The 15,144-nt window shown below is 44.7% G+C and overlaps 1 pseudogene across 1 annotated transcript in view; it reads left to right on the top strand.

The window, feature by feature from the left end:
- Positions 1–15,144, top strand: part of LOC147659583 (ADP-ribosylation factor-like protein 13B) — a 283,841-nt pseudogene that overhangs the window by 113,300 nt on the left and 155,397 nt on the right. The gene's annotated exons all lie outside the window — the stretch shown is intronic.

The following is a 15,144-nucleotide window of genomic DNA, read 5'->3' as shown; positions in this document are numbered from 1 at the left end:
AGCTTTGCATTTCTCAAACGTATACACTGTAGTTTGTCGACGTACGACATCCCCTCAAATGTGAAGCCTAAAAGGTGAAAATATTGAGGATGCAAAGGCAATCCCCGTTTGGCCCGTTTAACATTTTTTCCGCGTTTGACACGGTTAAGTATAACATACTTCTTCAAACATTAGAGGAGATGGGTGTGCAGGGCAAGGCCTTAACTTGGCTAAATTCTTTCCTGCTACACCATGTCTTCCAGGTGCACACTCAACAGCATCGCTCAAAGCATTACCCATTATCATCTGGCGTGCTTCAGGGCTCCACCCTAAGCCAGAACCTATTCAATCTGTATGTAAGGCCACTTGGGGAATATTGTGGAAAGTTGCGGACTATCACTTTTTAGGTCGAGCTGGTGTAAGCAGCGCAAAGCGCTGCATCCAGCGAAGCATCTTTTGTTATCCACTTCCTGGAAATGTGAGACAGGGGATGGGCACGCACAGGCGATTTCCCCTTGTGAGCGCGCACGTTCACCCACACGCCGTGCACATCTCCTGTCTCAGATTACGAGAAAGTGGATAACACACAGACACAGACACACACTCACGCACAGACACACACTGACACACACGCGCGCACACACACAGACACACACACAGACAGGCGCACACAGACACACACACACGCACGCACACACACAGACACACACGTGCCCCCCCCCCCACTCACCGGGTCTGTCGGTCTCCTCTCGTCCCACGGTGGTGGTGGCTGCACGAGTTAGTAGCCCCCTCCCTAGGTCGCATAAGTCTTGCAGCATTCCCTTAACTACGGCGGCAGATCCAGGGACAGCGCATGCGCGAGCAGCCTTCGCGCCCCCACCCCCGTCTCCTCCCCGGCCCGGATGTGGGCATGAGCCGCAGATCCAGGGACACCGCCTATACTTGTTTTGTATAGGGACTGCTTCCTTGTTTTTTATTACTGCTCTGTGGTCGCACAGCTGCTCTCCCTGGCTTTTTTATTTCAAGTGCCTTTGATTCCAAGCACATTGCGGTCGGATCTCATCTGTTAACGGATTGCGTGTGCGCCTTTGTGTGGGTTATCTTATCATGCTTATTTAGTTCGTTTTTACAATTAAAAATAGGCTCCTGACTGCGCGAACAGGTCAGCGTAACCCTCCAGTATATCTGCATCGCCGAGGCGCTGCACGCCAGGTGCTACATACAAACATGCTCTGACGGATGCCAATTAATATCGCAAAGCATGCAATGTCTCAAAGGGAACCACACTGTTGTGATGGATGGCCTCTGAGCAGCAGATGAAAGGCGCGCTAGGAACTCCCCAGCTGCCCCTTCCCAATTGGAGAGGAGAGAGTCCACGAGCCCTGGAACGGCGGGTGCCATGGGAAGGGTCCCATGTTTGGAGTGTCAGCCTGCAGATCAGACAGCCTGGGCCCAGGTCTGCACTCTTTATCTGCTTTACAGGGCAATGAGTTTCAGTCGTGGCAGGTCAAGTGACACACTCCGCTGGGAAATCAAAGGCTGCTGACATGTAAGATCGGTACTTAGTAATTTACGGACTGGCAGAGACAGTGAGTGATATGCCGGGCTGGGGCAGAGACAGTCAAATTACAGGGCGACCCTTCATGCCACTGAGGAAAACATGAGCTACTGTTAACTGACTTTATAATACTCCTTAAGTTGCCCTGCGAAAGAGAAAGGATAAGGCTGCCACCCCAGAATCAGACCTCTACTGGCTATTCACATCCCTATGTACAGGGGTGTTGACACGTCGAGGTATCCAGTGTGTTATTTTCTGTATTTATACGTCATGTTCTTGGTAGGGCAAGGGGGGCTCGGAGTAAGGTTCCCAGTGTTGTTTGCCGCTTGAGTTGTTTCCTATTTGGACTTATCTCCTACTCCTCTTGGTACCTGACCACCAATTTTCACCCCCATAGGATTTCCGAGGCGTGAGTCACACGAGGCCTCTACCGAGGCCACCCTTTACAGGATCCCTGGCACAGCAGTCTGTCAGAGACAAAACATAAGTCAGTCTCTGTGGCTCTCTGAGGTCCTGGAGTTCAATGTTTACATAGTGCTGCTGCACCTTTTTGCCCTGCTCTTCTGCATTCTTGTTGAGCAAACATTGATCACTACGCAAAACTGTTGAAATTCGCTTTAAACTGGGAGGTAATGTTACCGTCTACAGGAGGCTTATATAAAGGGGTCAGACTCTGTAAGTCACTTGTCAAGCCATTGTCCACTTTGTATGACTAACAGGGCTGAGGGGTATGGAAAACTGAGGATTTGTAAGCCACGCTGCAGGCTGGTTATTAACTGCTTTTGCCTCCATGTCACAGTTTAACAATAATCTCTGCACTAATCTCCCTTCTCCCCTTCATCTCTCTGCCCTGCTTTCTCCACTATCACTTGTATTGCTCCATCTTTCTACATATCACTTCATCATGTCTATTTGCTTCCCCTTCTCCACCTATTCCCCATTTACCTCCACTTCTTCCTCTCCATCCGCGTTTTTACATCCGCCTCCTCTTTTTAGGTCAAGCCAATTTATAAGCGCAAACCTTCAAGTACATGCGGTTAAAAAATTGTCCAGCACAACTACCACTGTTAAACAAAATGTGACTGGTTGCTTTGTGTTCTTTCTAATGTTTGAAAACTTGCAGCTTGTTATTTTTATGTCTTTTCATTCCCTTTTACAATTTCGCCCCAGCTTCCTCGTGCTCCATTTTTATTCCTCTTTCCTTCTTTCTGCCTTGCAGTCCCCTCCCTTCTTCTCCCACTAACATCTCATATTTCTCTATTTTCTCTCCTCCTCTCAACATTCTGCCTTCCACTCACTTCTGTTGTTCTCTGTCTCTCTTACTAACGACCCTTTAGACCCGTTTACATGCTCCCCTCTCTCCTTCGTTCACCGTGTCATTGCATTTTCTTCTTTATCCTTTGTCTCATTCAATCTATTGCCCTCACTCTATCTGTGTATCTATCGCACTCACTCTATCTATCGCCATCACTCTATCTATCTATCGATCGCCCACACTCTATCTATCTGTCGCCCTCACTCTATCTATCTCCCTCTATCTATCGCCCTCCCTCTATCATCTATCGCCCTCCCTCTATCATCTATCGCCCTCCCTCTATCTATCTATCGCCCTCCCTCTATCTATCACCGTCCCTCTATCTATCTATCGCACTCACTCTATCGCACTCACTCTATCCATCGCACTCACTATATCTATCTATCGCATCACCACAGTATCACTCAGGACCACTACAGCATCACTCAGGGGCACCACAACATCACTATGCGCTACCACAGTATCACTGAACGCCACAGCATCACTCATCGCCAAAACATCACTCAGCGCCACCACCTCATGAATCTGTGAAACCATTCAACAACAACTAGTTCAAATATGTTCTCTCAATGTTTCAAGCTTTATTACAAATGTCACAAAAAGATGTTAATATTTTACTTCTGTTCTTGGATTTTCGTCACAATAAAATACAATGAACATAATCTTCACAAAAGTTATTTACAAAAGTTTAAGCTATTGCAGTTATACATTAGAAGAACTTTTATTTAAGTATTCATTATTAAAAAAAATTAAAAGTCATCGTTATTTGTAATATCAATACATCTAAGTCCCGTAAATACAACACATATTGCATTACAAATGCTATAGGTGTCACATTTGCTATTGGCATTGTAAATGACAAAGCTATTAATTTCGCTATTTTCAAAACCAACACATAAATGCAAAAATTGTCATTTACAATACCAATAGCTCAAACTTTCCCAATGCGAGACCTATTGCATTGCAAATGCTTGTTTCATATGCTGACAACACCCACATTGTGGTCTCCCTGTCACCTAAGGAGAATCAGAGTGCAGAATCTCTTAATATTTGCCTACAAAAGTTTCATCTTGGATGAACGTTAACTCCCACAAGTTCAATGGGGATAAGGCTGAGATTCTGTTTGTGGGCAGCCACGTTTGGAGACCCCATCTTTGGCCTGAGGCTCTGGGTGCATCTCCAACTCCAGTACTCGTTGTCAAGAATATTGGCTTTTAGAATCGTTATTGGGTGGTTGTTTCCCCGAAGCCCGAAAATAGACGACTTGCTGAAAGACATGGCAGAATAGATTAATGTGGAGGGGTGTCACATGAAAATATCAAGGAGTGACGGAAGGCTAGAGGAGGAAATGAGAGCCTAGGCAGCGATGCTCACCGAATTGCTGACACCACCGGAAGAACTACCTCCATAGGCTATAGGATGAAGCAATCCTGCTGAGTCCGCTTTATGGTATTGGAACGGGACACATGAAGGCGGTGACTCACTCATTAGGGACCTGAGCAGGTGGGAAGGAAGGAAGGGAGGGGGGTGAGAGTAGAATGATTAGTGAAATATACAAACTAGGTACGCTTGCACCAACAGCTACAGTTTGTTGTATAATGCATGATGCCTTTTTCACTGAAATGCTAATAAAAAACTTATATTTAAAAAAAAGAATATTGGCTTTTGGCATGACAACAAGCTGCCTCTGAGCCATGAGATCACCAAGGTTGCATCCATCTGTTTTGGAAATCTAAGATGGCCAAGGAAAATTCTTGGATGTCTTCCTATTTCAGCCTAAGAACAGTGATTCAGGCCTTCATTATTTTCACTTTGCCACTGGATTCAAGCAAGCCGGGCTGAGGACGGCTGGAATGCCAGAAACCGGTCTTCGGAAGCTTGTTTCCGGTCCAGGGAAGACATGGCTTGGCAGTTCGGGCTGGACTGTTCCCATGAGGTACAGGGTCAGACTGATTTGGATATAGCCATGTCTGAACTGGGGTGGCAGAGTGGGCTAAAGAACAGTTGTGAGAAGTTGGCCTGATATATGATGTTTCCAATTCTGGAACCACCTTGTATCAGTCCAAACAATCTCTTATGGATAGGTTTAGATATAGGTATACTATATCTAAGCAAGGGGTGGTTACACCAACTTGCCCCAGGTGAGTGATCAGCCAGTTGTGTCAATTTAAGAACCAGCCAGGGGTGGCAAAAGCTATGCTTCAGCCCCTGGTAGGCCTTGGTGGCACCTATGCCCTGAGCACCTATAGTGCATGGTACAGGGGCTGACAAGGAGTCCATTTCCAATTGTGGTATGTACCTATAGCACATGTATTACGAATTTAGAGAGAGAACAGCAGGCTGGGGGTCTGATTAGCAGGCCCACAGCCTCAGTAAGTCGAAAACCAGTGAAGCAAAAAGCAAAAATTGGGGTGACCATAGGATAGCAGACCCTACTCTCCTACAACGGTGATGGATTAAACCCAGATCTTTTGACTGGGTGTGAGTGTTTGATTGATTCAGATGCTCTGTCCATCACCACCCCCTTTTGTACAACTTTCAAAAGTGGCATTTTCAGACCTGCAATTTAAAAATCAACTTCACTAAAAGATGTGTTTTTTAAATTCAGTTCAGTTCAGAAAAACTTTATTTTGGTCTGCGACTGTAAAAATATACTAAGAACACACAGTGCATTACAGTTTATTACAGTTTGAAATTGTTAAAATAATATCCAGTCCTCTTTGCAGAAATGCAGTTACATCACATTTGTATTACACAAAGAAAAAAAGGATCTACACTAGCACATAACTAAGTCCAATAAGCTTGTTGAAATACATGTGCGAGGTGAATACAAGACAAGATGCAATAACTTAAAGAAAGCAAGCACCAAGTAAGACCCATCAATAGTGGCAATAAGGATACAGTTAACTTAAGCAACATTAAAAATCCATAGGATAATCATACAATAGTGGTTCATTATAGTTGCATTGTAACCAATATAAGACCAAGAAATATACACATTTACAACAATAAAAACTTGATTGACTTTAAAGTTAAAAACAATAAAAAAGGTTTTAACAATGAATTAAAAAAAAACTAAAGATTTAGGTACAATGTGCTGCTTGTGGCTGGACTGACATATGTACAAAGGTCCATCGCCTATGCCACATTGAGGTCAAAAAAAGAGATACAGCAAAATCAAAGGGCTTGCAGGTGTCATACTTCAAAACTCGAAATGCCTCTATACAATGTACAAACCCTAAATTCCTACACAGTGGGACAAGCCAGCGCTTACTTGCTAGTTTATAGGCAGGGCAGAAAAAGAGGACATGAATCTCTGACTCTTCCTCCCACTTACAGGCTGGACACTCTCGCAGGACCGTGTTTGACCAATTCCAGGAAAAAAAACAGAGCGGCAAGGTGCCCAGTCTGAACTGGACATATAATTTTCTTGCCAGAAATGAATAAATGTCATCTAAAAAAGGCTCAAATAAATATTCGTCTTTCAAGGATGAAGATTTGACCGTCAAGTGTCCTATGGACGAGCTCCCTTGCACCTCTGCTAGCTTGCTCATTCGGTAGGCTTGTACCATTTCGGAACGTGAGATTACAAAACACGCTTTCTCTGGATTACTCCACAGGCTTGGTTTTCCCAGCCTACTACATTCTTTTTTTATATGGCTGAACCAAGGGATTGTTGCTGCTCCCGGAAAGCTCAATATCGCTTTTAATTCTGCTCTAGAAACTGCTAATTCTGGGGTCACCCAAATTCTGCGCCAGAAAGTTAGGGGTCTGAGACCTATCTCTTATTCTGCCCCATACATTGTTGCACCCCTGGCTTGCACCTTATAAATCTCCACTATAGGCCCAGCAGGTTTGGAGGAAACATTTCTCAATAGTTTAGTAATTCCTCAAATTTTTAAATTCACATTACCTCATTAATGTTTTGCACCTAGCTCTCTTGCTGCGCCTATGCTCCTCTTTTCAGATTTCAGCTATGTCTGCTTTGTGTCCAGCGTTCTTGTAATCGTCTTTTATGCTGAGATTCTGTCCAAACCTGTGTTCCTGCTGCTTGTTGAAAAGCGGTCATCGCTCGAAAATCAGTCTTTTTTTCGGCCCAAATAGAGAATGCCAAAAACTCTTCTAGAGAGCTGTTTTCTGTTGTCTCCACTTTGTCCATTCCTTCCACGGGCCCCGGGGTTGAACCCTCTCAGACTTTTTGTAATCATCTATCCACCTATTTTACTACCAAGGTGGCAGACATATACGCATCCTTCGAAGGAGAAACAAGAACCAGACTTAGAGTTTGCACTGAGGAAGAAGTAACCTCTGATCATGATCGCCTTCCCTGTTTTGCTTCCACTACGCAAGACCATATCAGCAGACTCATCTCCATCATTAAGTCTGGTTCCCCCTTGGACCCTTGTCCTCCATCTGTGATGGCAAACCTTACAGAAGTGATCTCACGGCCACTTATGGAAATCTTCAATACTGCATTCCAGACCGGTCAATACCCTAGGTATTGGAAGAAGGCCGTGATTAAACCACTTCTGAAAAAACCCTCCTTGGATCCTACAGCTGTGGCCAGCTATAGACCCATCGCGTGTCTCCCCTTTCCTGCCAAAATATGCGAATCTCTGATGAACAAGCAACTCTCAGAGTTCATTGATACTCACCAACTTCTCGATGAAACGCAGTTTGGTTTTAGGAAAGGGCATGGAACGGAGAACGCCTTAATAAAGGCCTCAGACGAGATCAGAGCTATTATGGACCTGGGAGGTGCGGCCGTCCTCATCCTTTTGGATTTGTCTGCAGCCTTTGACACGGTCGACCATGTTATTCTGGTCGACCGTGTCACAGCCCTGGGGATAAACGGCATGGCCAGGGACCTTATTTCACCTTTCCTGGAAAACCGTACCCAGACTGTGGGGCTGGGTGATTTCTACTCTCCTATCTCTGCACTCCCTTGTGGAGTCCCACAGGGCTCCTCGCTAAGTCCCACGTTATTTAACATCTACGTGGCGGACTTAGCGAGGGTAATAAAGGCCCATGGGGTACGGTTAACATCTTACGCAGATGATACCCAGCTGGTTCTGGCAATCCATAGAGACGGCCCAGCTGTGGCAGCCAACTTCCAAAAAGCCATGCTCGCGGTTAGTACTTGGATGGCTTCTAATTGTCTGAGGCTTAACTTGGACAAGACCGAGATCATGACCTTCGGCAGGCTTTCCCCTGAATGGTCTACTATCTGGTGGCCTGCACAGCTGGGCCCTCCTCCTGTCCCGGTAGAAAAGACCAGAAACCTGGGAGTTATTTTCAACAGTAAACTATCTTTTGACCTTCAGGTCAACAAGGTCGTGTCATCAGCATTCTTTATCTTAAAAAAGATCAAGAAGTTACTGCCTTATCTCCCTATTTCAGCTGGGAAGACTTTGGTCTCCACTTTAGTATTCTCAAAAATAGACTATGGGAATGCCCTCTTCTTAAACACCCAGAAGCGTGTTTTAATGAAGCTGCAGTCTATTCAGAATGCGGCTGCAAGGACTCTTCTTGACATCCCCCGCCGCCAGCCTACCACTCCCGCCATACGTCACCTCCACTGGCTGAGAGTAGAGAGCCGAATTAAATTTAAGGCCCTCTGTATTGCCTATAAGGCAGTGCATGGCGTCGGACCCAGGTTCTTCACAGAAGCGTTTCAGTTGTATACCCCCAAGAGGCAACTTAGATCTGCTAATACCTGTCTCCTTTCAGTACCGCGCAGCAGAACTGCCACCTGGGGAGACAGGCGCTTTCTGGTGGCTACTCCGAAACTTTGGAATCTTTTGCCGCCGGCGATTAAAACAGCCCCTAACCTGATGACTTTTCGCAGGCTCCTAAAAACGTGGTTATTTAACCAGTAACTCATGTCTGACAACCAGCAAATTGATGATTGATCTCTATTAGCTCCTCATGCGCCGAGACACCCTAGGGTATTCGTACGCGCAATAAAAATTGCAAAAATAAATAAATAAATAAATAAACTAGCTCCTAGTTTCTATATCCGTGTCCTTTTTTATTACCTATTTTCCTCATTACTTATTAAGCTACTTTAGTTTCTCCTTTCTTTTTCTTGTAGTTACCGCCCCTCCTTCTTCGTTGTATCCCAGTTTTCCAAATTCAGTCTGCATACCTCTAGCCACCCCCTTGTTTGTATGCAGATTCATTGTTTTGTTTTTCTGTGTTCCTAGTTTGGTGTGCTTACTTCCAGTCCTGTTTTTGTTTGCAGATTGCTAGCTTTGTATTACAGTGTTTTCCTAGTTCTGTGTCCTTCTTTGCTGTCCTTATTTGTGTGTAGATTATTTATCTTGAACTTAAATATTTCTACATACTTCCTGTTTAGTTGGGTTCATGCTTCCTAGAATCTGGTCCTGCCTTTTCTTGAGCCCTGTTTCTGTATTCATTTCCACTTGCTCTGTTTCATTTGGCTTCACTCGAGTTTATGTTGAAACCCTACTTCTACTGAAGGTGCCAGTGAGTTTAGAGGCTTGGTGTCTCTTGCACAGAGGCTCACCCAGCACTTTTCGTCCACAAGAGCTGAGTATCTTTCACAACTCACTTACCATGTAGCGTACAGACTATTATTTCTGACAGTTTGCCTATTGTTCCTCTGCTTCATATTTTCTTATTGCCTTCCAATTGTTTGTAGAACAGTTTTTGCCTTGTCTTTCTAGTTTTGTCTTTGCAGTCAATAACCAGTACATGTTCAGTACCCTAACCTCAGCCCATTTCAACCTGCTCCCCAACTTCTGTCCTTACTTCTCCTTCCAAGCATGCAGATGCTCCCTTGTGTATGCCAAACCCCTCTTGCTGAATTATCTTGTCCCTGTAGAGATTCAGTTCTCCTGGATAGTCTAATCCTGTCTCAGCAGGGGTCTTGAAACAGCTCTTAAAGTCTATGATGGATTGGGTATGTACAAAAAATTGAGGGAGCGACTGATTCACCACAAAATCAAATGGCTCACAGAAGTGAATTCCAAAATGTTCATTTATTTGATGATTTTCAACAGAGATGGTGATGTTCAAAGCAGTAGCAATTCTTCAATATTTCATGAATCAAAACGTAACACAAACAGCCGACGCGTTTCGTCCAAAGATGGACATCATTAGGGCTGTAAACACCAAAACATAAAAAAGTATCACATTAATAAATGAATACATCATACATGTCAATTTTACAAATTTCAAAAGCATACTGCAACAGAACCAAATAATGCGACACCTGCCTATATAACAATCTATTTACACGTGACTAATCAATGGACAAATCATTTAATAAGAAGTTTCACTACACAGAATTCACTTCTGTGAGCCATTTGATTTTGTGGTGAATCAGTCGCTCCCTCAATTTTTTGTACATACCCTATTGTCTTGGCTGGATTTCACCAGTGGATCCAGATGAGGTGTTGAGCTGACTTTGGAAGACTAACATTTACTTTTTTCTACTATTGTGTTGGATATTTAGTTTGTGTCTGTGCTGATCTTGTACCCTCACCGTTGTTCACATTGGAAATATCTATGATGGATTGGACCTTGTAAAAAGCAACTACTGGCTGATGGGGGCTGACCAAAAGCCGCTATTTCTTCTTAATTACATATAGTGCTTAATTTGAGCTGGTGGTTTCTGGATTCGGCACTGGCACTTATTTCCCAACACCGACACTAATGGAGATCCGCCACGTGGAGGCCCTGTCAGCTTAATTTTGAGATGAGCACAACCACAGTATTTGCTAATGTAATAAACATTCAAATGAATACTACCAGGCACCTACGGCATTCCTATACCTTTGGGTGGCCTGGAATATTGTAAGTTGTCAAACCTGTAGGAGTGCGCCATTAGTAGTTGTGCTGGTTCTGTTATTGGCAGCGCTGACTGGGGCAGTGGGTAGTGCTAGCTGTAGTGTCCTCCTGAGAAGAGCCCTGGCACTTGCTTTGTTACAAATTAAGCACTGAACATGTTGATATTGGTATGTTGTAAGGTGTATGTTAGTGCGTGTTGCATGGATTTTGTATGTTGTGTGTACTTACAGCATGAGATCTTCGAGAACCGTTGCTGTTAAGCCAAGCCAAAACCCATAAAGCCTGATGGAGCAGCCGCCCCAGAGAATCCCACCCAGGACTAGTCTCTCTTTGTCTTCCTCTCGCACTCTGACTCTGCCTCTGTTTCTTTCTGACAAACACGCACATATAGTCATGATAGGGTAAAACACAGAATGAAGGCATGCTGATAACCTCTGATCCTGGTACTGGCCTCTATTCATAGCCTTCAATAATGAACAAGCATTGGAAATGCAATAGGTCTCGCAATAGAAACGTTTGAGTTTTTGGTGTGGTAAATTTAAATATTATTTACATTTTCTTTATGTTGTGCAAAATATAAAAGTTTTTGTTTTGTTATTATGAATGCCAATAGTTATAAAATTATCAAATGTTACATCTATAGCATTAGTAAAGGTACATGTTTAGTTTTCCCCTGTCTTAAATGTATTGATCTGACAATCACAATGTTTCAAAAATTAATAGCTTTGTTATTTACAATGCCAATAGTTTTATCTTTCGCAAATGTGACACCTATTGTAACACAATATGTGTTGTAGCACTTAGTGGTATTTGGAGTGTATGTTGTAGTCAGTAGAGTGTAATTTTGTGGCGTGTAATGTGGCACTGAGTGGCATTTGGAGTGTATGTTGCATTGAGCGCAGTTTAATTATGTGGTGTGTAATTCTATGGCACTGAGTGGTATTTGTAGTGTATGTTGCATTGAGCGTAGTGTAATTATGTGGCGTGTAAATATGTGGCACTGAGTGGTATTTGGAGTGTATGTTGCATTGAGTGCAGTGTATTTATGTGGCGTGTAATTATGTGGCACTCAGTGGGATTTGGAGTGTATGTTGCATTAAGTGCAGTGTAATTATGTGGCTTGCAATTATATGGCACTGAGTGGTATTTGGAGTGTATGTTACATTGAGTGCAGTGTAATTATGTGGATTGTAATTATGTGGCACTGAGTGGGATTTGGAGTGTATGTTGCATTGAGTGCTGTGTAATTATGTGGGGTGTAATTATGTGGCACTGAGTGGTATTTGGAGTGTATGTTGCATTGAGCAGAGTGTAATTATGTTGCGTGTAATTACGTGGCACTGAGTGGTATTATGAGGAGTGTATGTTGTATTCAGTATTTGTATTTTGTGGAGTGTTTTGCATTCAGTCAAGTGTAATTATGTAGTGTGTAATTATGTGGCACTGAGTGGTATTTGAAGTGTATGTTGCATTGAGTGCAGTGTAATTATGTGGCACTGAGTGGTATTTGGAGTGTATGTTGCATTCAGTGCAGTGTAATTATGTGGCATGTAATTATGTGGCACTGAGTGGTATTGTGTGGAGTGTGTTGCATTGAGTGCAGTGTAATTATGTAGCATATAATTATGTGGCACTGAGTGGTATTGTGTTTTGCTATGCTATGCTTTGTTATGCTACGATATGTTTTGTTATGCTATGCAATTTTTTTGTGTTTTATTATGCTATGCTGTGTTTTGCAATGCTATGTTTTGTTATGCTATATTTTGTTATGCTATGTTATGCTAGGTTTTGTTATGCTATGCTAAGCTTTGTTTTGTTATGCTATGTTATGTTGTGTTTTGTTAAGCTATGCTATGATTTGTTGTGTTTTGCTATGTTTTGTTATGCTATGTGTTGTGTTTTGTGATGCTATGTGTTATGTTATGTAATATTATGCTATGCTATGGTTTTTTTGCTATCCTATGCTTTATTTTTAATGCTATGCTATGTTTAGTTTTGCTATCCTACGCTTTGTTTTGTTATGCTATGCTATGTTTTGTTATGCTATGTTTTGTTGTGTTTTGCTGTGCTATGCTATGCTTTGTTATGCTATGTTTTGTTATGCTATGCAATGTTTTGTTGTGTTTTATTATGCTATGCTTTGTTTTGCTATGCTATGTTTTGTTATGCTATGTTGTGTTTTGGTATGCTATGCTATGTTTTGTTGTGTTTTGTTATGCTATGTTTTGATATGCTTTGTTATGCTATGTTTAGTTGTGTATGCTGTGTTTTGTTATACTATGCTTTGTGTTTTGCTATGTTTTGTTATGCTATGTTTTGTTATGCTATGCTATGTTTTGTTATGCTATGCTAAGCTTTGTTTTGTTATGCTATGTTGTGTTTTGGTATGCTATGCTATGTTTTGTTGTGTTTTGTTATGCTATGTTTTGATATGCTTTGTTATGCTATGTTTAGTTGTGTATGCTGTGTTTTGTTATACTATGCTTTGTGTTTTGCTATGTTTTGTTATGCAATGTTTTGTTATGTTTTATCTTATGATATGTTTTGTTGTGTATTGTTATGCTATGTTTTGTTTTGCTATGCTTATGTTTTGTTATGCTATGTTTTGTTGTGTTTTGTTATGCTATGTTTTGTTGTGTTTTGTTATGCTATGCTGTTTTGTTTTGCTATGCTTTGTTATGTTTTGTTATGCTATGTTTTGTTGTGTTTTGTTATGCTATGTTTTGTTGTGTTTTGCTATGCTATTTCTTGTTTTGTTATGCTATGTTTTGTTTTGCTATCCTATGCTTTGTTTTGTTATGCTATGCTATGTTTTGCTATGCTAGGTTTTGTTATGCTCTGCTTGTGAGGGTGTGAGTGAGGGTGTGTGAGGGTTAGGGGTGTGAGGGTGAGGGTTTGTGAGGGTGAGAGGGTCGTGAGGGTGAGTGAGGGTGGGCGAGGGTGTGAGGGTGTGGGTGTGAGGGTGAGGGGGTGTGCGGGTGAGGGGGTGTGAGGGTGAGGGGTGTGAGGGTGAGGGGTTGTGAGGGTGAGGGTGAGGGGGTGTGAGGTTGAGGGAGTGTGTGAGGGGGTGTGAAGGTGGGTGAGGGTGTGTGAGGGTGAGGGGTGTGTGGGGGTGTGAGGGTGACTGAGGGTGAGGGGGTGAGGGTAAGGGTGTGTGAGGGTGAGGGGGGTGAGGGGGTGTGAGAGTGGGCGAGGGTGAGAGGGTTGTGAGGGGGGTGAGGGTGTGAGGGTGAGTGAGGGTGTGTGAGGATGAGGGGGTGAGGGTGAGTGAGGGTGGGTGAGGGTGGGTGAGGGTGAGTGAGGGTGAGAGGATGTGAGGGTATGTGATGGTGAGGAGGTGTGAGGGTGAGGGTGGGTGAGGGTGGGTGAGGGTGAGGGGGTGTGAGGGTGAGGGGGTGTGCGGTGAGGGGGTGTGAGGGTGAGGGGTGTGAGGGTGAGGGGTTGTGAGGGTGAGGGTGAGGGGGTGTGAGGTTGAGGGTGTGTGTGAGGGGGTGTGAAGGTGGTTGAGGGTGTGTGAGGGTGAGGGGTGTGTGGGGGTGTGAGGGTGACTGAGGGTGAGGGGGTGAGGGTAAGGGTGTGTGAGGGTGAGGGGGGTGAGGAGGTGTGAGAGTGGGCGAGGGTGAGAGGGTTGTGAGGGGGGTGAGGGTGTGAGGGTGAGTGAGGGTGTGTGAGGATGAGGGGGTGAGGGTGAGTGAGGGTGGGTGAGGGTGGGTGAGGGTGAGTGAGGGTGAGAGGATGTGAGGGTATGTGATGGTGAGGAGGTGTGAGGGTGAGGGTGGGTGAGGGTGGGTGAGGGTGAGGGGGTGTGAGGGTGAGGGGGTGTGCGGTGAGGGGGTGTGAGGGTGAGGGGTGTGAGGGTGAGGGGTTGTGAGGGTGAGGGGGTGTGAGGTTGAGGGTGTGTGTGAGGGGGTGTGAAGGTGGTTGAGGGTGTGTGAGGGTGAGGGGTGTGTGGGGGTGTGAGGGTGACTGAGGGTGAGGGGGTGAGGGTAAGGGTGTGTGAGGGTGAGGGGGGTGAGGAGGTGTGAGAGTGGGCGAGGGTGAGAGGGTTGTGAGGGGGGTGAGGGTGTGAGGGTGAGTGAGGGTGTGTGAGGATGAGGGGGTGAGGGTGAGTGAGGGTGGGTGAGGGTGGGTGAGGGTGAGTGAGGGTGAGAGGATGTGAGGGTATGTGATGGTGAGGAGGTGTGAGGGTGAGGGTGGGTGAGGGTGGGTGAGGGTGAGGGGGTGTGAGGGTGAGGGGGTGTGAGGGTGAGGGTGTGAGGGTGAGGGGGTGTGGGGGTGTGAGGGTGAGTGAGGGGGTGTGAGAGTGAGGGTGTGTGAGGGGGTGTGAGGGTGAGGGTGTGTGAGGGGGCGTGAGGGTGAGTGAGGGTGTGTGAGGGTGTGTGAGGGTGAGCGAGGGTGAGGGAGGGTGAGGGTGAGGGTGAGGGGGGTGAGGGTGTGTGAGGGTGAGGGTGTGTGAGGGTGAGGATGTGTGAGGGTG

This window comes from Lissotriton vulgaris, unplaced genomic scaffold (assembly GCF_964263255.1).
Source record: "Lissotriton vulgaris unplaced genomic scaffold, aLisVul1.2 SCAFFOLD_2400, whole genome shotgun sequence".
Lineage (NCBI taxonomy): Eukaryota > Metazoa > Chordata > Amphibia > Caudata > Salamandridae > Lissotriton > Lissotriton vulgaris.
The sequence above is the reverse complement of the archived record's forward strand: the minus strand, read 5'-3'. Positions and strand labels throughout refer to the sequence as shown.